Source organism: Sciurus carolinensis, chromosome 4 (genome assembly GCF_902686445.1).
Source record: "Sciurus carolinensis chromosome 4, mSciCar1.2, whole genome shotgun sequence".
Classification (NCBI taxonomy): domain Eukaryota; kingdom Metazoa; phylum Chordata; class Mammalia; order Rodentia; family Sciuridae; genus Sciurus; species Sciurus carolinensis.
The window spans coordinates 165,802,260-165,826,494 of NC_062216.1; the positions used below are offsets into that span (position 1 = coordinate 165,802,260).

Sequence of the window (24,235 nt, forward strand, 5' to 3'; positions counted from 1 at the left end):
CTTCTGGTCATGGGGGACTTCCTGGGACAGAAGGGCAGAACCAGGCAAATTGTAGGAACCCTGGCATCCCAAAATACTTTCCAATAGCACACGTTGGCTTCCTTTTCTCATACAGCAAAGAACACTAATCATTTACCGATTCACAGAACATGAGGGAGTGGATCAGAGCAGTCACTGGTCTAAGAGGTCACCATAGTGAAAATGTGACATGGTGAGAATAAATCAAATTATTTCAGGCACAAAGACCAAGTAGATTCACTTTGGAGGCCCTCTGTCCTTCCCTGCAAGTGACCAGCACTGAATATGAAATTGACAACCTAGGGAGAAGCAGCTTCAAGAGGAGACCTACGAGACCGGTCAACCAGCCCCCTTATTTTTATAGTTCAGAGAAAAATAAGAAGTAGTTCAGCCTCTGACTCTTTAAGAGCAATACATATAGAGCAGTATTTTGTGAAAAGTAACTCTTACTCCCACTTCTCTGGCCTGAGATTGTACAAGGGACAGCCATTACTACCAGGGTCTCAGTATCTTTTGAGAATTAGTCCATGCATAGAAGCAAAGGCGACAGACATATCAGGTTTTACACAAAGGGAGCACTATACACATGACTCTGCATTTAGTTTTCTGTCACTTGCAACCTGTCTTGGAGAGCATGTCTTCTCAGTACGCACAGATCAGCCTCGTCTTTTAAGGGCTGCAAGGATTTCCACCATACAGCTGTACAATGATGAATTTCACCTCTGAATGTTTCCTGTCTTCTTCTCTGACAATGATGTAATGAACATTCTCAGGCATTTCCTTTTGCCCATTCGAGTTTATCTGTGGGATAAATTCCTAGAAGGCAATTGCTATGCTTTGACAGATATTGCCAAACTACCCTCTAAAAGAGTAGTTGTACAATATAAACTCCCGCCAACAAGGTACAAGAGTGCCTCAAAAACAGAAGTATTTTGGAGAAATTTAAATTACTCATCTTTAATATCCAGTCATTCCTGTGCGTAACTGATGGGCACATAAATTGATACAATCTTTTTAGAGAAAATGGCGCTTTTTACCAAAATCAAACTCTTGAGCAGAGTCAGAGGTGGAAGCTGTGTCCCCAGACACACAAGCCCAGTGCTCTTTGCACAAAACCCACCATCACCTAGATCACCGGAAATGGTTTTAGAACTAAATCCAGAGTCAGTCTGTGCATCTTCCGCCCAGGCCAGAGCCCTGTAACAGGGTTACTCAGGACAAGTTCCTCAAGTGCATCTCTGCAAAACCATTAGCAGATGGGCCTCAGGACCACAGTGTCTCCACCACTTAGGCCTCATAGCCCACAAGCACTGCTCAAGCAGAAACAATGCACCCCCTACTCTCACCTGACAGGGGAAAAGGCTAAAAAAATGAATGCACAACTGCAGACCTGTATAATCTACATATTTCATAAATTCATACAGTCACTGTTTATCAGGCCCTTACCTCATTCCTTTCGGTTCTCCTACCTAACCCCATAGGACTGGTATGAGTCTCCTACTACAGATGAGGAAACTGGGGCCTAAGGAGCTTATCTGTCTTGCCTAAGGTCACAAAGCTAGTAGGTAAGGTGAGGATTTGAACTCCGCCTACCTCCAAACTGCATGTTCTTTCCAGGACCCCACTGTTCCCAGTTCTAAGAACAGGATTCTGTAAACCACAGGGCACCACTGCCCAGAAGGGCAGCCAGGGCTCCATTCTACTGTCACCAGAGGATGTGAGCCCAGGGGCTCAGCACACCAAGGGTTAAGGTGGGGAAGCAGTGACTCTCTGGGGCTGCACAAAGGAAAAATGCACTTCCTGCCCCCGCGGGCAGAGATGCTGTTTTATGCTCAGTAAATTAGGACGTTTGTTTAATTAAGAGGACACACAGATTTTGTTATTCTAAATATTTTTGGAACATGATGCTTGGGAGGAAGCTGTCGAGAAAGGGTTTTTCCCCCCTCCCCCCTTTGCTTTAGGTTTCTTTCTCCCCCTGCAAGAAAAGGGTAGGGCCCAGCTCAGAGGAAAACAACTGCCAACCCCTCCTCTCCTTTTGAAATAAAGATGTCAAGCTGGTAAGGGCTGTCTTAAGTACTTTATTGAAGGATTAGCTAGAAGAGGAAGTGAAGAAAGCCCAGCCAGCCTGGTTTCTAGCAATACCCTACCAAGCCACCCAACAATGCTGCATTTTTTTAGTGTGTTTTTCTTCTTTTAAAGAGCTAACAGATCCTTGTTTTGTTTTTTCTGGAGCAAGAGCAGGGAAAAGGCAGGCTGTGATTAACATGCGTCCTTCATCCTACAAGAGAGAAGTTGTCCCATCTCCAACCCCTTAGGTTAAAAAGTTTAAAATAAAAAACATGAAAGCCAGAGCCCAAGCCCTCTCTTTCCCTCCTGTGTCCTTTCAGACCAGCGGCCCCATAGAATGTGCCTCTCCGGCAGCCCTTCCCCCAGGGCTGGATAACCTGCCAACACTGGCTTGCAGGGCACCTGGCTCTTCAGGCACTTGGCTCTGCCCACCTGCGCTGCCAGTACTTGCTGAGTGTAAAGAATAAGGCTCTTCGGTGTCACCCCACAGCCATCTTGGGGCACAATGGCTCTGGAATTACACTGAGCAATCTCTTGACTTTTTTAATTACCCCCCAATTATCCACTAAACGAGCCCTCACTTTCCAGCACCACACGCATGCCTCAGTTTGCCAAAGCTGCAATGTGCTCCTCTCCGTGCAGGCCTCCCTCCTTGCCCCAGACAGCACCGGCCCCTCTTGGCCTCGAAATTCCTCGAGTCCTTTGTCCGTGGCATGCTTGGGACACACATCACAGGCTGCCTTTGTATTTCAGGCACTTGGCCACGGTTTCTCCTTGAAGACTGTAAACTTCCAGGGGAGGGGGGGCACACAACAGTGGCCTCCTCCTGAGGACTCCAGGATCTCACAAGGTAGGTTGGCTGTCTTCTCCCAGTCCTATGACTCACACTACCTTTCTGGGGTCCCTGTCATCTCTGCCTCACATTAGAGTCATCTACAGATTTGTCTCAGCTCTCCCCTAACCTGCTGGTGGGCAGGGGCCAGGTCTTACTCAACCTCACCCCCACCCCCACACACACACCACCTGGCAAAGTCCCTGGCACAGAAGTCAGTTAAATATTTGCTCAATTACACATCTGCATACCCTCCCCCACCCACGGCAGCCGTGTATCTAAATTGACTAATATTAATTGAGCGATTGTCTAAACAGGCCTTCAAGTAGCTTCCCTCTTTACCCAAAAGCCACCAGGTGAGGTTATCAGGCCGACTCAGACCAGGAGTCAGAAGTGGCCACAATGTTGCACTGCATGAGAGGCTCACTCTTCCCCTTCAACAGTTACTCAACAGTTACTTTGAAATCCTGTTAAACCCAGAAAAGGGAGCAGTGAACCAAGAAGTGGCTGGGCCTCTCAATTGCCCAGCGGAGGGTGCCGCCCGTCTCCAAGACCTGGGACTTCCCAGGAACCTTCTCCTCACACCGCTGGGTGGGGCCGCAGGCAGCAGCACCGGCACTCACCCTGCCCCCAACTTCAGGACAGCCCGCAAGCGGTCCTGGAGGGTAGGTACATGCTCCATTTCAGTCTGAAACTGAGGGTCCCCAGGGAGGGACGGGGAGCTGCTCTCCTGCCTTGGGCGTGGTTCGGGACAGGATGCGGAGAGGACCCCTGCACGCGGAAATGGAGGTTGAATAAAACCCCGCAAATGGCCCAAACAGGAAAGATGCAATAACCCGGGCTGGTCCTCAAGACACGGCCAGCTCCCCCACCCGCTGCCGCCGGGCGGGGCTGCCCTGGGCGCGGTGGAATCAGGTGCACGCCTGGGCGGCCCCGACGGCAGCCGGCGTTCCTGGGCCCTCTTCCCCCGGGCCATAAAAGTGAAAGGTGGAGGAGCTGGCGAGGGTCCCACCTGCTCGCGCCCCCGGCGCCGACTGGTTCCCCGCTTCCCCGTGCACCCAACGCACCTCTCCCCGCCCCCGCCCGACCGAGACCGCCGAGCGAATGAGGAAGTCAGCCGCGGAGGGCGGAAACCGAGCCGGGCGCAATGTCTGCGGCAGGATTGTCCGATTCTGACTCAGGAGGACGCCCTGACAGCTGCCAAGCGGTCCCCGCCTGCCCGTTACCTCCGTTTCCAGAACCCCCGGAAACTGCCAAGGACCCGCTGCCCGGAGCCCCCGACCTCATCCTCCCCGGTCTTCCTGGGTCCCAGGGCCAGCGGTCCCCGGAAGGGGTTAAAAAGTTTGCCCAACTCGGGCCCTCCGCGAGCGAGGGCGGCGCGTGCCCCGGCGCAGGGGGAGGCCGGGCGCCGGTGCCCGGTCCGCGGAATGCGCCCCGGCGCGCGGGGCGGGGTGGTGTCGGGGAGCGCCAGGCCCCGCGCCGTCCGGGGCTCCCCGGGGGCTCGCTTCCAGCGGCGCCCTCCCCGAGCGCCCGCGCGGGGTCCCGGGGCCCCTCCCGCGGGGATGCGGTGCCCGCCGGGGGCCGCCGGCGTTCGCGCCCGCCCGCGCCGGTGGCCTGCCGCGCGGAGGCCGAGAACCACACGTCGGCCAGCCGACCCCAGACGCCGCGCGTCTCGTCGCCGCCCCCGCTCGGCCGGCCGCCCGGGGCGGGACTCACCGGTGAGGCTCGCTCACCTGAACCTGGATGGGTCCCGGAGAACAGGCGCTGCTTCTACCGAGAAGACTTTCTCGAGCGCTCGGACGACGGTGGGGTGGGGCGAGCGCGCGAGGCGGGAGCTGCAGCAGGTCAGCCTCGCTCAGCCTTCAGTGCCCTGCCCAGGAACCGCGGTGATCTGCGCGCCTCACCGCACCCAGCTCGGCTGCTCGCCGCCCGCCCCTCCCTCTGAGAGGCGGGTCCCTTCCCGGCCGGCGCCGGCTCCGGGCGGGGCCCCCAGGGACGACTCCGCCCCCTTCCTGACCTCACCCATTCCAGCCCTCGTGTGGACTTGACAGACAGACACCCGGGCCTGTAGGAGGGTGGCGGGCGGAGCCTCCGAGGTCTGGGCATTGGACTCCTCTCCCCATCCGCCCTCAACTCCGCCCGCTCCACCTTCCTCCGCGCTTCCTAGGCGGGAGCCCCGCCTTCTAGGGGGCGTCCAGCGAATTGCCAGGTTCCAGGACGAGGATTGACACGGACAACATCCAATCAGGAGCAGACGGCTCCGGGCGCGTAGGACTCGGGCCCGGGTTGGGGTGCGTTGCCCGAGCCCGGGAGAGGCGCGGCGGGAGTAAATTGGGAAGGTCCGGGGCTCTGACACTCCGCCCTGCGAGCTGTTTTTCCTAAGTCCTGCCCCACCAGAAGAACAGATATTAAGTACCATATATGGGAAAAGTGGTATTTTACATAATTATGATGGCTGTGGGGGCGGGCATGGCCTCAGCCCTGGATTCCGTGTGGGCGTCCCGAGTTCGATTCTGGCCACTGTCTCCTGCTGGGCGCCGCACGCGGCGGTCTCCCAGCCCCGAACCTGGGCTCTGGCGGTCGCTCTGCCTTGGTCTGCCCCTCTGGGCTCCGCTTCCGCTCCGCGAGAGTACCCCGCTCCCAACCTTTTAGATACTCGTTACAGGTTGCCTTGGTTTGATTTTTTTGGTTTTGTTTTAGATAGACAAATTGCACTTCTTTTGATTTTGGTTACTGTGCACTACAAGAGGATACTTTTTCACTTAAAAATGTTTACATTTATCTTTGATCCACCTGGAATGTGTTTGGGAGAGAGGAAGAAATCTAGCAGCTTAGTTATCCACACGCTCCCTCTTCCCCACCGATTTCAGGTACCGCCTTCATTACCTGTTGCACTCTTGTGTGTACTTGAGTCGATTTCTGAATTGTAGCCATTCATTTCACTGCTTCCACGGTGGTAGCTTTATGATACATTTTATGCCTATGAGGGCACATTTCTCAACATTACTCTTTCCTTGGAATGTTTTTGCTATTATGACTAACCTATCCTTACAAATGAACTTCAGAAGAAAAAAAAAAGTATCCTCTAAAGACAAAAGAAAGCTGGAAAAAAAGAGTTTCCATCGTAATATATACAGTTCTCTTCTGAGTTGATAAGAAAAAAACCCAAATAATCCAAAAGAAAAATGAAGGAAAATAGGAACAGGTAATTTTTAAAAATTGAAATAGAGGATTCTGGATGTAGCACAGTGGTAGAGGGTTTGCCTAGCATTCATGAGGCCAAGACTTCAATCTTCAGAACCAAAAAAAAAAAAAAAAAAAAAAAAAGTCAATAAAAAAATGAAGTATAAATAGTCAATAATTATGAAAACTAGTCATTAGAAATGCAAACAAAACTGCATGGAGTACCATTTTTCACCTATCAAATTAAAAAATAATAATAAAAGTGAAGTGTTGGCCAGATTTAGAGATACAGGTAAGAAAGTAAATGAACCAATTTTACCCAGAAAAATCATCCTTAAAAAAAAAAAAAAATAGTTGAAGAAGTGAACAGATGGGCTGTGGTTTTGGCTCAGTGGTAGAGCCCTTGCCTACCATGTGTGAGGCCCTGGGTTCCATCCTCAGGACCATACATAAACAAATAAATAAAGATATGTCCATCTAAAACTAAAAAAATAATTTTTTTGAAGTGCACAGATATGGGACGAAAAGTTTTCTTTGTAACATTTATAATCACTAAATTTTAGAAATAAATGTACATTACCAGAGATTGGTTGACTTTTTAAAATTTTTTTTTAGATGTTGATAGACCTTTATTTTACTCATTTATTTATATGTGGTGCTAAGACTCAAACCCAGTGCCTCACACATGCCAGGCAAGCACTCTACCACTGAGCCATAACCCCAGCCCCGGTTGACAAAATCTTGATACACCCATATATAGAAAAATACCCAATCATTAAACTTTTTATGTAGGTTTGTATTTATTGGTTAAAATATACTAAGTGGGCTGGGGATATAGTTCAGTAGTAAAGTGTGTTCTTAGCATCCCCAGGTCCTGGGTTCAATCCCCAACACCAAGAAAATATGTGTTTTTAAATTATGTAAATATGCATATATATTTGTGTGTGTGTGTGTGTGTGTGTGTGTGTGTGTGTAGCTGCATGCCTGTAATCCCAGCAATTCTGGAGGCTGAGGCAGGAGAATCAAAAGTTTGAAGCCAGGACACTTTAGCAAGGCCCTCCTGTCTGAAAATAAAAACAGAAAGGACAGGGTATGTAACTCAGTGATAAAGTGCCCCTGGGATCAATCCCCAGTACCAAAAGGGCGGGGGCCTTATATCAAGGTGTAAATGGGGGCTGTGGACCTGAACCTGAACATGTTTTAAAAATTGCTAGCAGCTCGCGCTTACCACAGAGCCCTGTTGACAATGACCATTTCCATTTTCCTCTGGCCACCAGCCTTCTAGCACCACTTTCTCCAGGGATCTAAGGCCGCCTTTAGCCGGGCCCTGAATTTTCTTTGCCCATCCATCAGCCTGTATTTTTCCTTTAAGTAAGGAATCACTCTCATGTGCTATCCAGCCTACCTCCATCCTCCAAGAACCTTCACCCTTAGGAGTCTCTACTCCTGTAATATTTCAGAAAAATGTTTCATCTATTTTGTCTTACATATTAAAATAACAGTATATTTGGTACAGAAAATACCAAAAAGAAAAATGATTAAAATCCACAACATAGCAACTATAACCAACCTTATTATTTGCTTCAAACCTCTACACACATGCATTTAAAATAAAAGCAAGACACCCACACATATTTGGTCATCATCCCATTTATTGCAAATGTCAGTGCAGGTAAGTGAGGAAAGGATGGTCTTTTTCTTTCTCTTTTTTAGGGTAGTCTTTTTAATACATGGTTCTAGGTCAACTGTATATCCACATGGGGAGACCTGAACCTTAACCCTTACTTCACACCATTCATGAAAATAGTTTAGAATGAGTCAGAGATTCAAATATGAAAAGCAAACAATAAAATTTCTGGAAGGCAGCATGGGAGAATATTTTCATGAGCCTGAAATAGGCAAAAATCCCTTCAACTCTTGTTTAAGAAAAAGTAGCCAAGAGTGTAGCACTTACCTGTAATTTCAGCAGTTTAGGAGGCTGAAGCAGGAGGATTACAAGTTCAAAGTTAGCTTCCGCAACTTAGGGAGGCCCTAAGCAACTCAGCAAGACCCTGACTCTAAATAAAATATTAAAAAGGGCTGGGGGTATTTTTCAGTGGTTAGGCACCCCTAGATTCTATCCTTGGTGCAAAAAAAAAAAAAAAAAAAGAAAGAAAAAAAGAAAAAAAGTATAGCCCAAAAAAAGAAAATTGTTAAATTGAAGTTTCATTAAAATTAAGAGCATCTGTTTGCCAAAAGACACACTTAAGGGCTGGGGAGATAGCTCAGTTGGTAGAGTGCTTGCCTCACAAGCACAAGGCCCTGGGTTCAATCCCCAGCACCACAAAACAACAACAACAACAAAAACCCACCATACACTTAAGAGTGAAAAATCAGACCAGAGCTTGGGAGAAAATATTTGCAATACTTATGTCTAACAAAGGATGTGTATCCAGAATTTATCAAGATCATCTACGTTGCTGGGGAGTGATATTGGCCAAATTATATTATTATCCTGTGTATTGTGTTGTGAACAAATATGTAACAACAAACCCCTAGAGTATGTGCAACTAGCTCTAAGGTACCAATAAAAAAACGCGGGGGTGGAGTGGTGGGGGAGGAAAAAAGAACATCCACGGTAGAAGAAAAGACAGCGGGGCTGGGGAAGCAGCTTGGTGGTAGAGCCCTTGCCCAGCCTGTGAAAGGCCCTGGTTTAGATCCTGGCACCACAGGAAAATAAAAGGGGGGGACTGCGAGGGGGGATCCAATTTTTTTACATAGGCAACCGATTTGAATGTGTACTATATAAAAGAAATAACTAATTAACACATAAGCCTATGAAAAGGTGAGCAGCATCATTTGTTATCACAGAATGCAAATGAGAGCCAGGATGACAAGGCAGTATTCCCCAGATGGCTGGCTAAAATTAAAATACCAGTAGGCAAGGAGAGGCAGTGCCCGAGCTCTTAGAAATTGCTTGTGGGAGTGGGAGTTTTGACAACCAATTTGAGAAAGTGTTTGACTCTCTACTATAGTTTAATATGTATGTACACCCCAAGAGCCAGCAGCTCACCCCTAAGTTGATATCCAACAGAAAAGAGTATATCCAGCACCAAAGGGTGTATAAAGATGTTCTTAGAGGGCTGGGGCTGGGGCTCAGTGGTAGGATGCATGCCTGGCATGTGTGAGGCCCTGGGTTTGATTCTCAGCACCACATATAAATTAATAAAAATAAAAGATTCATTTTGACAACTAAAAAAAAATATTAAAAAAAAAAAAAGTTCTTAGAGCCAAGCATGGTGTGCACACCTGTTATCCCAGCAACTAGGGAGGCTGAGGCAGGAAGATCGCAAGTTCAAGGCCAGCCCCAACAATTTAGCAAGTCCTTCAGCAGCTTAGCAAGACCCTGTTCAACATGAAATCAAAAAGGCCGGGGATGTGGAATAGTGGTTAAGTGACCCTGGGTTCAACCCCCAATATCCCGCCTACCCCAAAACCCCCACAAATTGTATACTTCAAAAGAGAAGCTTGATGGCATGTGACATATCTCAATATAGTTATTTCTTTAACTGGCTGAATCTCATGGACACACTGTTGAGTGACAGTTTAGACACAGAAAGGTTGAGACTAAAGAATCCAACTTAGAATGGGCCCAGTCAGTCCCTAGTGATGAAGTCAGAGTGTAGTTTCCCTCAGAAGCCAGGGCCCAAGGGAAGCTTCAGAGGTGCTGGAATGTTCTCTCACCATCCGGCTGGTGGCTACCCTGGATTTCTACATATGTGCAATTCACTGATTTGTACACTCAGGATTTGGATGCTCTGTTGACTACAATTACACTTCAGTAAAAAGGAAACATGAAATAAAATCGGAGCCAAATGTAAACTGATGGTGAAAATGGCTAAAAGGTACACAGGCGTCCTCTGCTCCACTCTTGCAACTTTCAATACATCTATGATTACAAAGTATTAAAAGTTACAATACAAAAAAAAAAAAGTTACAATGACAGAAAGAAAGAAATTTGGATCCCGCTGTAGACATGGGTTTGTAGTCCTGCCAATTATTAGTCTCTTCAACATCCTGGGAGCTCATCTCCTGCAAAAATACTATGAATTTCCTAATTTGTCAGCCTTCAAAACAAAAACAAATTGGAACTTCTTTTCTTGTCTTTTTTTTTGGGGGGGGGCGGGGTAGTGGGGATTGAACCCAGGCGTGCTTAGCCATTGAACCCAGCCCTTTGTTATGTTTTGTTTTGAGACAAGATCTCACTAAATTGCCTAGGGCCTCACTAAGTTGCTGAGGCTAGCAATCCTCCTGCCTCAGCCTCCGGAGCTGCTGGACTTACAGGCCTGCACCAGCACACCTAGCTCAAACTGGATCTTGGAACTTTCCGAGTTGCTGCAGCCATAGCTCTGATTGCCTTCCCTGTCCTACCGGTCCCAGTCCTCAGAGACCTCCGCATTCCGGCCCTCAGATTCACATGCCCTCTGACCCACTCTCCTGGAATCTGTCCCTTGGAGGCCAGTAAGCTGCCTCAACCGGCCTGGCCTTCCTAGAGGGCATTTGAATTTGATCTATGACATAGGCCCCACCTCTATGGACTTTCTAGAAACCCCCAGAAGGACCAGTCTCCTTCCTTGTTTCCCTCCAGCTGATTGCTCCCTAGCCCCATGGCCAGGGTGGACATTCAGCTGGAATGTGCGGGTCTGGTTATTGGTCAGTACCAGGGCTGTATCTGTGGTGAAGTATTTTAATAGATCTCTACCACATTTATTGTTTCACAAAGGGGCAGGCACTGTATTAAGCGCTTTAAGTTTTCTCTCACAGTGATACTGTGGGGGATACACAAATATTATCTCCCCTTTTACAGAAAAAAGCACTGAGGCTCCGAGAGATGAAGTGATCCGTCAAGTTCACAGTCCATTCATTGGTAGAGCCAGAGTTGCAGGCCAGATCTGTGGAACGCACAGGCTGGTCTGCACTGGCCACAGCTCTCAGCTCTCCCATCATGTCACGGTCCCCGCCCTCTTTCCTGGCCTTCCAGGCCCTCCCCCACCTGTAACTGTTCTATCCAGGCGGGTGACTTCCACATCCATATCTCCCAACTCCAGCCTCATCCTGTTCTTCAGGCTTTTTCTTCTTTTTTTCATTTTAAAAAAATTGTTGTAACTGGGCACGGTGGCGCAGGCCTGTGATCCCAGCAGCTCGGGAGGCTGAGGCAGGAGGATCTCAAGTTCAAAGCCAGCCTCAGCATCTTAGTGAGGGCCTAAGCAACTCAGGAGACCCTGTCTCTAAATAAAAGATAAAAAGGACTGGGGATGTGGTTCAATGGTTAGGTGCCCCTGGTTCAATCGCTGTACCAAAAAAAAAAAAAAAAAAAAAAAAGTCGTAGTAAAATACACGATATAAATTTACCATGTGGGGTTTCTGGGTTTTTTGGTTTGGGTTTTGGTTTTTGTGGTGCTGGAGCTGGAACACTGGTCCTGTACACGTCAGGCAAGCTCTCTCGACCATCTTTAAGTGCACAGCTCAGTGGCATTACAGTCGTGTTGTGAAACCACCCCCCCATCTATGATCCCATCTCCAAAACTCTTCCTCTTGCAAAACTGAAACTCTGCACCCCTTAAACAATAACTCCCACTCTCCCCTCCCCCAGTCTCTGGCAACCGCCGTTTTTTCTTTGATTTTGACTGTACTAGTCATGTCCTATGTGTGGAATCATACAGTGACAGCCTTATTCTCTAGCACAATGTCCTCAAGGTCCAGAATTCTCTTTTTTGGGGGGGGAGAGTACTAGGGATTTTACCCAAAGGGTGCCGAACCACTGAGCCATGTCCCCAGTCCTTTTTATTTTTTATTTTGAGACAGAGTCTCACTCGGTTGCTTAAGGCCTCACTAAATTGCCGAGGCTGGCTTTGAACTTGCAATCCTCCTGCTTCAGTCTCCTGAAGACAGGGATTACAGGCGTGCACCAGCAGAATTACCTTCTAAAGAGGCTGACTAATACTCCATTGTAGCTGAATACCACATTCTGCTTATCCATTTATCCATTAATAGACACTTGGGCTGCTATTGGGTTTTAGGTATTGGGGATGAGGCTGCTATGAATATGCAAATTTTGCTTTAAAACTGTACTTTAAATGCTTTCAGTTATATACCCAGAAGTAGAATTGCTGCATCATATGGCAATTCTATTTTTAATTTTTGAGGATGACCGTGCCATTTCCCACAATGGCTGTACCATTTTACATTCACACCAACTCTACACATCCCACATTCTCACCAACACTTGCTATTTTCTGGGTTTTAAATTTTTTTTTTTTTGGTACTGGTGATTGAACCCAGGAGCACTTAACCACTGAGTCACATCCCCAGCCCTATTTTGTATTTATTTAGCGACAGGGTCTCACTGAGTTGCTTAGCACCTCACTGTTGCTGAGGCTGGCTTTGAACTCATGATCCTCCTGCCTCAAACCCCCGAACCACTGGGATTATAGGCCTGCACCACTGCACTGGCTTTATTATTTTTATTTTGAGTTAGGGTCTTGCTAAATTTCCCAGAATGACCTTGAACTTGTGATCCTCCTGCCTCAACCTCCCAAATTGCTGGGATTACAGGTATGCACCACTGCCCTCCATGTTGATACTATCTTCTCATACACAAGTGTTCAATTTCCACGAAGTTCAATTTGTCCATTTTTTCTAGCCCACATGATATTTTATTCTGAAATAATACATCCTGTAGTGGACATAGAGTATCTTTGAAGGATATGTAAGAAGTGAGTAGCTGGGTGTGGTGGCTTGGGAGGTGACTTGGGAGGCCGAGGCTTGAGGATCACAAGTTCAAGACCAGCCTTAGCAACTTGACAAGTCCCTAATTTAGTGAGACCCTATCTTAACAATAAAAATATCTGGGAACGTGGCTCAATGATTAAGCATCCCTGAGTTCCATCCCAATACCAAAGAAAAAAGTAAGTAAACCAGGCACGGTGGCCCACACCTATAATTCCAGTAACTCCAAAGGCGGAGGCAGGAGGATTGTGAATTCAAGGCCATCCTGGGCAAATTAGGGATACCTTGCCTCAAAATAAAAAGGACTGTGGGGCCAGGTGTGGTGGCACATGCCTGTAATCCTAGCGACTGGGAAGGCTGAGACGAGAAAATCTTTGAGTTCAAAGCCAGCCTCAGCAAAAGCGAGTTGCTAAGCAGCTCAGTGAGAGCCTGTCTCTAAATAAATACAATATAGGGCTGGGATGTGGCTCAGGGGTCGAGTACCCCTGAGTTCCATCCCCGGAACCAAAGCAAACTAACAAACAGGATTGGGAGTATAACTCAGTGATAGAGCACCCTGGGGCTTAATCTCCAGTACCACAAAAAATAAAAAATAAAGAGTAAATGAATAGTGTTGGTTGTTCTTAGAACTGGGTAGCTGGGAAATCAGGGTAGGAGGGAGGAGGAGGGAGAGTTTTACTAAAACACCTTTTACTTTTTTGTCTCTTCAACTTAGACTCGTGTGGCCAGACTCGGTGACGCAGGCCTGTAACCCCAGCTCCTGGGGAGTCTGAGGCAAGAGCATCACAAGTTCCAGGCCAGCCCCGCCACTTCATGAGACCCTGTCTCAAAATGAAGAGGGCTGGGGATGTTGCCTGGTGGCAAAGCTCCCCTGGGTTCAACCCCTTACCAAAAAAAAAAAAAACCCCGAACATACACTACAAATAAAAATGTAGATATAAGCTTTCTTGGTTTTTTTTTTTTTTTTTTTTCTTTTTTTTCAGTGCCGTGCGTGCGTCGGACCCAGGGCCTCGTGCGTGCTAGGCAAGCGCTCCACCATGGAGCTACACCCCAGCCTTCATCTTTCTTTAAGTTAGACAGTATTTTTAAAAGCATAAAGGAAAACATCGGGGTCACCGTGGTTCTATTGCCCAAGTCCAGGATTCTTGGCGCTTCCCTCTTGCTCTGCCACATTCTTCTCTCCAGCACAGTCCCCAGCTGAGCCCCCACCACCCCATCCTGGTTCTCGTCTGACCCGTCTGCGCACCTGACTTCCTGCTCTGCTCCTGTTTCAGGCCCTGACCCAGAGGTGACTTTGTGCAGTCTCTACTCCGAGGAGGCTCATGGGGGCACTGCCGGGACAGCCTGAGGAGGCCGCAAAGGTATAGGTGGCAGGTTGCAGGGGAGGGGAGCCCGTTCCAGGCAGGAATGCAGGACCCAGAGGGGAGAAGACAGCCCGTGACAGACGGGTAGTGTCAAGAAGCTGCTGAGGTCATGCTGGGCAAGCTGGCACAGGCCTGTAATCCAGTGACCTGGGAGGCTGAGACTGGAGGATTGCAAGTTCAAGGCCAACCTCAGCAATTTAGCAAGGTTTTGAGCAACTTAGCTAGACCCTACCTCAAAAAAGGACTGGGGGTGTAGTTCAGTGGTAGAGGCCCCTAGGGTTTAATCACCAGTACCAAGGAGGAGGAGGAGAAGGGAGTCGGGGAGGGGAGGAGGAGAAGCGAAGCAGAGTTTCTGGACCCTGCCCACTGTGACTGCAAGATGGCAAGGCCCCCAGGTGGTCTGCGCCATATTCAAGTGTGAAAGGCCCTGGGCTTCCTTAGGTGCCGTGGTCTGGTGGAGGGGCTGCCATTCCATGGGGCGTAGCTTCATGGTGGGGAGCTTGTCTTGCGTGGTCGTGGCCCCGGGCTTGGTCCTTAGCACAGAACAAAACAAAACACATTCTAGAATCTCTAGGGAGAATTTAAAGCAGTGTCTTACAGCCAGTGGTGGGGGCACATGCCTCCCAGAGACTCGGGAGGCTGAGGCAGGAGGGTCACAAGTTTGAGGCCAGACTCAGCGACTTAGACCCTGTCCCAAAATAAAGTACAAGAGGTCTGGGGACGTAGGCCAGTAGTGGAGCACCCCTGGATCCAACCCCAGTACTGCAAAGTCTCTAACTAACTAAATAACTAACTAACTAACTAAATAAATAAATAAATAAATAAAGCGGTGTCTCTGCAGTGAGTCGGGAGCACTTGTGTTTCTAATCATTACTTATTCAGCAGATGGTCCCTGAGTGCCAGCTACGTGGCCCCCATCACGACCCCGCACCCTCCCAACCCCAGGACAGCACGCAGGGCCCCTGGTCCCTGCCCTCTGCACCCCTTCCTGTCCTCTTGGGTCTTCGGGGATGTTAGTCCTTCCACAGGCCTCTCTGGGTCCTCTCTCCTGGCACAATGTCCTCCTTGGTGCTCCGACAGCACCCTGAGCTCCCTTTAGTCACACCACCAGCTTGTCTGCCCCAGACAAGGCGGCCACAGGCTTCCTGAGGACATGGTGTTTGCAACACCCCGATAAGTGTGTGTAGAGTGAATGAAGAAAAAAAAAATGCTAATAAAATTAAACTAAGCACATAGTGACAGCACTGCAGCCGTGCTGGATAAGCCCGTGATCATGGTGTAGGCCTGTGGCATCTGTGTCCCAGGTAGAGCTGGGAAACAGAGCGACAACCATGCTTCTGCTTTAAGCAGCTTTATTGAGATACAATTCACAGGCCGTACATCTCAGCCACTTAAAAGTGCGTGATTCAGCTGGGTGCCACCTACTTGGTGCACATCTGAAATCCCAGCTGGGATGCTGGAAATGCACGCGGCACTCAGCTATTCCAGAGGCTTTTCATCGTCCCCAAGGAAACCCACGGCACCAGCACTCGCGCCCATGGCCCCAGGCTCCCCACCCTGCTGGAGGCCATCGGTCGTCCACTTTCTCTCCAGGCATACCACAGAAATGGAATCACATAGCACCTGGTCCTTTGTGTCTGGTTTCTTTGGTTTAGCACAGTGCTGTCATGGTTCACTGTGTGATGGCACCTGTCCACACGCCACTTGTTGCCATTACTGAATGACACACCACGTCCTATGGATGCACTGGTCAGATCCAGGCAGAACCAGCCTTCAGGATGGTGTCCAACATTCAGACTCAGTGATACCATTTTCTGGTTGCCTTGCTTCACCTCCAGGTCACTCCTGGAGCATAACTGTGTATATCCCCATTTTGCAGATGAGTAAACTGAGGCTCAAGTGAGCCACTGGGACTTGCCAGAGATCACAAGGTGTGAAACGGCTGAGTCAGAGCTCACAGCCCTCTTCTCTGCACCTCTGCCTCCCTCCCAGTCCAGTGTACGTTCCATGTCTCTCCTCCTCCTTAACCCACTCTTGGTGACGGCCAACTGTCCTATGGCCACCTGTCTTGGATACACAGAGGCGTGGGTGTGTGCTCAGGGAGGGAGGTGTCAGCCTTTATCTCGCTGGATTGTTAGCCACAGGCCTGTCCCCTTCAGGCCTCAGTGCAAACAGGCTGCTTCCGGGTCCTGGGCCTGAGGAGTGGGGTGGGGACGAGGGGAGGACCCCATCTAGGGTCCTGGGTCACCCTCCGGGACAGGGGCCTCTCCCACCTGCCCCGCACCACCAGCCTTCCTATCCCCACTTCCTTCTGCTCCACCCCCGCCATGTCCTTTCTCTACAACCCCAGAACCACGCACACGCCTCCTGCATGGCACTGGTCACGCGGGGCTCAGCCATCATTTCTGTATCTGTTGCTCCAAACCTGTGAGCTGAGGCCTGAAGGTCCCAATCATCTTTGTGTCACAGGAGCTCACCCTTCACAGGGTCTCAGACCTCAGTGGTGGGATGAAGGGATCTTCCTGTGTCATTAACAGTCCTACCTCTGATAGTGTGCCTTGTCCCCAACAACAGCCCCGTGGTGATTTCCTATTTAAAGAAGGAAAATCAGTGGTTCCATTCCAAGTTTTCTGAGGAATCTCCACACTGCTTTCCAGAGTGGCTGCACCAATTTGCAACTCCACCAACAATGTACGAATGTGTCTTTTCCCCACATCCTCGCCAACACTTATTATTGCTTGTGTTCTTGATAAGAGCCATTCTAATTGGAGTGAGATGAAATCTTAGGGTGGTTTTAATTTGCATTTCTCTAATTACTAGGGATGATGAGCACTTTTTCATATACTTGTTGATCACCTGTATATCTTCTTCTGTTAAGTGTCTGCCCCAGTTCCTTAGCCCATTTATTTTTTTGGGTTCTTTGTATTTGGGGTGTAAAGTTTTTTAAGTTCTTTATAAACTTTGGAGATGAGTGCTGTCTGAAGTGTGTATGGAGAGAGGCAAAGTTTGCAAGCACAGGGTTCCTAGACGGAGACAGAGCTGGGACCCAGTCCCTGCTGCACTTCCCCTCCTACGCCACGAGTGTCCCTGTGAGCAGCAAGTGTCAACCTGGGAACCGGGCCTGAGGAGCAGATCACGTAAACACACAGTGGACAAGGGCACTCAGTGCCTCCCGAGCTTCCCTGTCCTGTGATCCCTTCATTAGATGCCACTTCAGGTCTCAAGAGAGAAAACCAGGCTGAGGTTGGAGCTCTGTGGGATAGATAGGCCCTGGGTTCAACCCCCAGCACTGAAAATAAAAATTGTGGGGTTATTGGGACTTCCTGTGGCGAGCAGATTGTAAAATAGTGCAGCCACTTTGCAGACCAGGGTGGCACTTCCTCTATAGTCAACAGTTACCATATGCCATCGTTTGAATGTCCCCTTCAAAGACAAGTTGAAACTGCACTGCCACATGGTTTTGGGAGGCGGGACCTTCAGGAGGAGGTTAGGACTTCACCAGGTCTGTATCTGGAGAGTGGGCTTCCTCAGCTCCCTCTCACTCCCACCCTCTTGTTCTGTCGCCATGGGGTGCCCTCCTCCACCAGGTGAGGCAGCAAGAAGGCTCCCACTGGATGCCAGCACCTTGACACTGAACTTCCCAGCCTGCAGAACTGTGAGAAGCAAATTGATTTTCTTTATAAACCACCCAGCCTACGATATTCTGTGATAGCCGCAGCAAACAGACTTAGATAGCACCTGACCTAGAACTTCTTAAGAGCGGAAGCACCTGTCCACACAGAAACTCGTACACAACACGCGTGTTTGCAGCGTGTCGTGCATCACGGCCAAAAGGTGAAAACAACACAAACGTCCATGAACCGACGTTTGGATAAGCCAAACAGGCCAGCCACACAAAGGAACACTACTCAACAGTAAAAAGGAAGTAATGACAGATGCTGCCAAATGGACGAACCTTGAGACACTGCTCGCTGAAGGAAGTCAGCCACAGAGGCCGCAGTGCCTGAGCCCTCTTTCTGTGAAGTGCCAGGAGAGGCCACTCGCAGACACAGACCGGCTGCCAGGGTCTGTGGGAGGGAACGGGGACTGACTGCTGATAGCCGTGAAGCTTTTTTTTTTTTTTGAGTGGTGAAAATATTCTGGAATTAGATCATGGGGAGGTTGAGCAACTCAGAGGATCTACTAAAAGCCACAGGATTGTACATTTTAAAAGGGTGAAGTTTATGGTATGTGAATTATATCTCAATAAAGCTATTATAAAAAGAATAAAAACAAATAAAAATGCAGTGACCTTTGCTTTCTTCACTTCCATGGAAACAGGCATTTGAAGATGAGAACCAACTGGTCCACCCCCACCCACACGCCATGACGGAAGGCTTGACCTGGCGCGCCACCCAAAGCCACGCTAGGCACGTGACTCCATGGGGGCGCGTCTCTCAGTCTGTCTTCCCCTCGTGGTTGCATTTTTACCATGCGGCCTCATGTTCTGTGTGGCAAAGGACTTCGTGATCATAATGTCTTCCCTGCTGGGGGCGGCCAGGTGGTGGGAAGCCCGTTCCAAGATGGGGAAGCCATCATCCAAGGCTGCCTAGCCATCATCCAATGGGCCTAGCTGCGGGGGACGGAATCACAGTGACATGACAGGATCTGAGCAACTTGGAACAAATGAAACTTGACCCCCAGTGCAAAGCAACTGGGACATAAAGGTAGGAATCTTGAGTCTGGCACCTAAATACCTTGGTTTGGATCTTAGCTCTACTATTTATTAATTGGCTGAAAATTAAAATTACATTGGTAGGAAACCTGACACGGTGCCTGGTACACAATAGGTGCCACACACACGGATGCTATTGTGTTTTATCATTAGGTAGAAAAGAAGGCTGGCGGGGTTGGGATCACGGCTCTGTGGTAGAGCACTGGCCTCGCACCTGTGGGGCGCTGGGTTCGATCCTCAGAACCACATAAAGAAGGACCAGAGTCCAACTCTGCCACTTCTTCACTGTGTGATCTTAAGATAATCTTTCGACTTCTCTAGACCTCAGTGTTTCTCTACCTGTTGGAAGACAATCATGTGGCCAGGTGTGGTGGTACACACCTGTAATCCCAGCAACTTGGGGGGCTGAGGCAGGAGGATTGCAAATTTGAAGTCTGCCTGGGTTATTTGGTCTCAAAATAAAAATAAAAAGGACTGGAGATACAGTCATCAAACACCCTGGTTCAATCCCCAGTACTGGAGAGAGGAGGAAGAATCAGGGGAGGAAGAGGGAGGGGGAGGGGGAGGAGGGAGAAGAAGGGGAAGAGGGGGAGGAAGGGGAGGAGGAGGAAGGGAATGTGATTTCATGCATCTAACTAACAAGATTGTTTGATACAGCTTATCTGGTTAAATGTGTGGGAAAGCAGTTTACAAACTCAAAAGGCCCATGTGTACACAGTTATTTTGGCTTATGGGAAGAGTGATTTGCAAGATTCTGGGGATAAGAGGAGGCTCTAAGCAACCAGGTCCCGGAGACAGGGTGATGACCCCACCAACAGAGAAAAGGGGCTAAGGACACCCTGCTCTTGCCCAAGAGCAGCTCCTCCACCTCCACATCGTCCAAACAAGGGAAGCAGGGAAAACAGCACTCAGCATCATTGGGCAAGGCAGGGAGGCCCCAGCCAGGGAGGCAAGAAGGGCAGGGTTTCTTGTCCTTGTCAACAGAGGCAAGGGCATCAGGCTGCAGGAAGGGGTGTAGGACTAGGGTCCCAACCCTGCCACTCTTCACTGTGAACTTAAGCTAATCATTTGACCTCTCTGAGCCTCAGTGTTTCTTTGCCTATTAGAAAACAATGATGTAGCCAATAACACATCAGGGCCAGTCCAGGTTGAAGCTGCCTCCAGGAACTGGGATCCTTCTCTGCCTTCGGGCCTCCATCAGTGGCTTCCCATGGTTTTGGAAGGACAATAGCAGCTGATGTTTATGGAGCAGGAAGGACATGCCAGGCATTTTCTGAGAACATTTTTATATACAGTTGGCTCCCCATATCCTCTGGTTCTACATCCAACTGAGGATTAAAAATATCTACAATCCCAAGTACTGAAAAAAAAGGAAAATCTGCAGAACACTGTGTCTGTGCTGAACATGTACAGACTTTTTCCTCATTATTCCTAAACAATATTGTACGACAACTGTTACATAGCATTTACATTGCCTTGGGTATGATAAGTAATCAAAGGTGATTTAAAGTCTTGGGGAGTATGTTGTATACAAATACTATGCCATTTAAAGGACAGAAGCACCCAAGGACTTTATTATCTGAGGGGGGTTCTGGAGCCATTCCCCCACAGATATCTTGGGATGACTATATTCTCTCCTATAATCCTTGCAACAGTCCTCCTACAAGGTAGGTTGCCTTAGAGTCTCCATGTTACAGGTAAGGTCACTGAAAAAAGGAAGTTTCGTGACTTGCCCAAGATCACACAGCTATGAAGTAGCAGAGCCAGGCTTTGAGCCCAGGCCCTTTGAATCCCAGGACAATCTTCTAGCAATGTCCCTCCTGTTTTTACCTCTGCCGATGGGGATGGTTGCTCAAAGCCTGGCTTGACAGCCAAGGAGCAGAGGAAATCAGGGCAGAGCATGATTTTCTAGGTCCATGATTTTCTAGTAATAATAATAATAATAATAAAATCATAGTAATAAGAACTACTAATCCAGTGGTCCTTGTTGGTGGCATCCATCTAGCATGAGCCCTGGAGGTCCTGGGTCCCAGGATCACAAGAAGTGCCACCATCAGTTACCTGACTGATTATATTCCCACAGTGAACTCACTGCACACCAGAGAACTCATGCTGGACTCTACAGCAGGTGCTGTATCCATAATGGAATAGAATTTTTTTTTTTTACCCCCAAACTTACTGTAAGAAATATATTTGACAATAAAAACACACTCACATACATTAAACAAGTTTCCCCAAAATAGTCTTTCCTTTTTTGTTGATTCTTGTTTTTCTTTTGCAGCACTGAGGATCAAACCCAGGGCTAGACAAGTACTCTATCATTGAGCTATGCCCTCAACCCTTTTTTTTTTTTTTTTTCAATTTTGAGACAGGATTTTGCTAAGATGCTGAGGCTGGCCTCCAACTTGCAATCATCCTGTCTCAGTCTCCAAAGTTTCTGGGATTACAGGTATGCACCACTGGGCCTATTTCATTTTTTAAAAAAATGCTGATCACAATATTGACTCACTAGTGGAATTCTATTGACTACAGCCTTTGGTAAGGTACTGCACCTCGATAAGCCTCTCATACCTCAAAATGTTGTTTTGGGGGGTGAGATGTGTGTAAAGCTGAGTACAGCATCTTGTTCATAGTTAAGAAGTTCAAGTGCAGTGCACTTAGGCACAGGCCTTTGATCCCACTGAAGTGACTTGGGAGCCCGAGGCAGGAGGATTGCCAAGTTTGAGACCAGCCTCAGCAACTTAGCAAGACAGTTCTAAAATAAAATAAATAAATAAATGAAAAGGACTTGGGATGTACCTCAGGGGTCCAATGCCCCCAGGTTTAATCCCTGTACAATAAACAAATTAATTTGTAGTTTATTAATCTCTGATAGTGTCCTAAAATAATTTGGGGCTGGGGAGGTAGCTCAGTGGAGGAGTTCCCAGCGAGGAGGCCCTGGGTTCGATCCTCAGCATCACAAAAACAAAACAAAGTGCCCTACATCATTTATGCCGACATCTACTTGCTGGCGCCCCGTCACCGCCCGGCGCTCCATTTGTTTTAAGAGGCTCCCGTGGTTCTTGATTTGGGCATAAAAGCTTTTACAATGAAAACCTCCCTTCCACGCCAGCGCTGCCCACCCCTTCCCGGGGGAATGTGCCCGGGCCCAGGAGTAACCCCGTAACTCTTGCGTCCCCCTCCAGCAGGTTCACATTTACAGTGAGGCAGCCTAGGCTGAGCGGCCGAGGGTGGGGCGCGGGCGACTCAGGCCTCCGCCCCCACCAGCAGGAAATCCTGCTAGCTCACCGCCGCCAGGTAGTTCCTGAACCTTTCCTGCCCGGAAGTCCTGCGCGCCCCACCTGCTGACAGGTAGATTTGATTGAGCCCGCCCACTTCCGTTCCACGAACCAATCGAGCACGTGTATGCAAATTAACGCGAAGTCCCCGCCGCCCCCCCGCCCCCCGACAGCCAATGGTTGCAGAGGCTCCGCAGGTCCGCCTGGTCCCGGGCCGAGTGAGCGCGTGGAAGTCTGCACACTTCGGCCCTGGAAAAAGACCTCCGGGAGCGCGGGGGCCAGAAAAACGAGGACGGCCGTAAACTGCAGAAGAGAGGCTGATGGCTCTGGAATCATGGCAACCGAAGCTTCAAGGATTGCTAGAGGCCATTTCGCTGAACCTCGCCCTTGGCACTCCCCCTCCCTCCGCAATATTCCTGCCAGGTGCCAGGTGCACGCGCAGTCTTTGGTGAACACGGAGAAAACACCACCTGCCTGGCGAGAGAGCAGGACGTGGTTCCATCAGGAGAGTCAAGGTCTGGCCCCTGGGTGTGGGCAAAGCCCCTCCGAGGTGGATTCAAGTCCCACCTCTACCACTTGTTGACTATGTAACCTGTCAAATGAATCCCGCTTCTTCATCTGGAAAATGGGAAGAATAACATTGTCCTCCTCGTTCTAACGCGAGGATCAATGTCGACTAGTCAAATGGGGGTGCCAGGTGCACATCTGTGATCCACGTGATTCTGGAGGCAGATGCAGGAGGATTGTAAGTTCTAGGCCACCAGCCTCAGTAACGTAGCAAGACCCTGTCTCAAAATAAAATAAATAAATAAAGGTCTGGAGGTGTACCTTGTAGCTCAGGGTTTAAGGGCCCCTGAAGATGAGGAAGAGGAAGAAAGTGGCTCAGTGGTAGAGTACTTGCCTGGCATGCACAAGGCCCTGGTGTTCACTACCCAGCTCCCCAAAACCAACCAACCAGCCGTCTCTTTGGATCTGAGTGCTGGTTTTCCCACTTGCTCTATGAACGACCTTGTGCAAATCATTGCACCCTCCGAGTCCTATGACTCTCCACTTTCTTCAATGCTAAAGTAAGAATTACACAGGCTGTCATTGGAATTCAATGAGGTAAGGGTTATAAGGCAGCCTGGCTCAGGGCCCGGCCACTGGTGGTGACTATGGCTAAAACTAAGGGGATTCCTGGAACCCAGTTTCCTCATCTGTCTTCTACATATAAGTATGCCTAGCTGGGTTGTCATGAGTTTTAGATGACTCATGACACATGTTTATAAACAGAAAAACATCACACCATTGTTAATTAGTGACAGGGTGATGCTGCCAGCACAGAGAACAAACATGACGTTGACCTTGGCTCTGCCTTTGTATTTGTGATGTGACCTTGGGCAAGTTATTTCACCCACTGAGGGGTCAGCTTCCTCTCCTGTAACGTCCCACCTTTACAGGGCCAGTGAGGCTTTAGTAAGATGGTGTGGAAGGCCATATGCCCAGCAGGCAACAGACCATTTATTTATTTATGCTACTGAAGATTGAACCCAGGAGCACTCTGCTGCTGAGTGACATCCCCAGCCCTTTTATTTTTTATTTTGAAGCAGGATTTCCCTAAGTTGCGGAAGCTGTCCTTGAACTTGTGATCTCCTGCCTTAGCCTCCTGAGTTGCTGGGATTCCAGGCATGCGCCACTGCATCTAACACAACAGACTTTAATGAAATATTATTACTAGAAAATTTTTCTTTAATTGCCTGGATTCTTGTTTCCTTGGAATTCCTACTTCAACTTGGAAGATTAAATAATGAAGGAAAAACTTTCTCCCGGTATTCATTAAGTACAAATATCCATTGAACAGCTACTATGGATCAGATACTTTGTCCAAGAGGTTAGCAATTTTCTTGAAAAGAAAAAAAAAATATTTTACAGATTATAACTTCACAATAACACAATAATTTTTAATATCTGAGAGTAATTTGCCTCCTCGTTAACTTTTTTTTTTTTTTTTTTGGTACTGGTGATTGAACCC

The 24,235-nt window shown here is 48.6% G+C and overlaps 1 protein-coding gene across 1 annotated transcript in view; it reads right to left on the minus strand.

Moving 5' to 3' along the window:
* The window catches only part of Myh9 (myosin heavy chain 9), an 80,878-nt gene extending 76,037 nt beyond the window's left edge, over nt 1-4,841 (minus strand). Inside the window, exon 1 of the mRNA XM_047547962.1 lies at nt 4,651-4,841. The gene's annotated coding sequence lies outside the window, so the exon portion shown is untranslated. The remainder of the gene's footprint in view (nt 1-4,650) is intronic.
* Between the last annotated feature and the right edge of the window lie 19,394 nt (nt 4,842-24,235).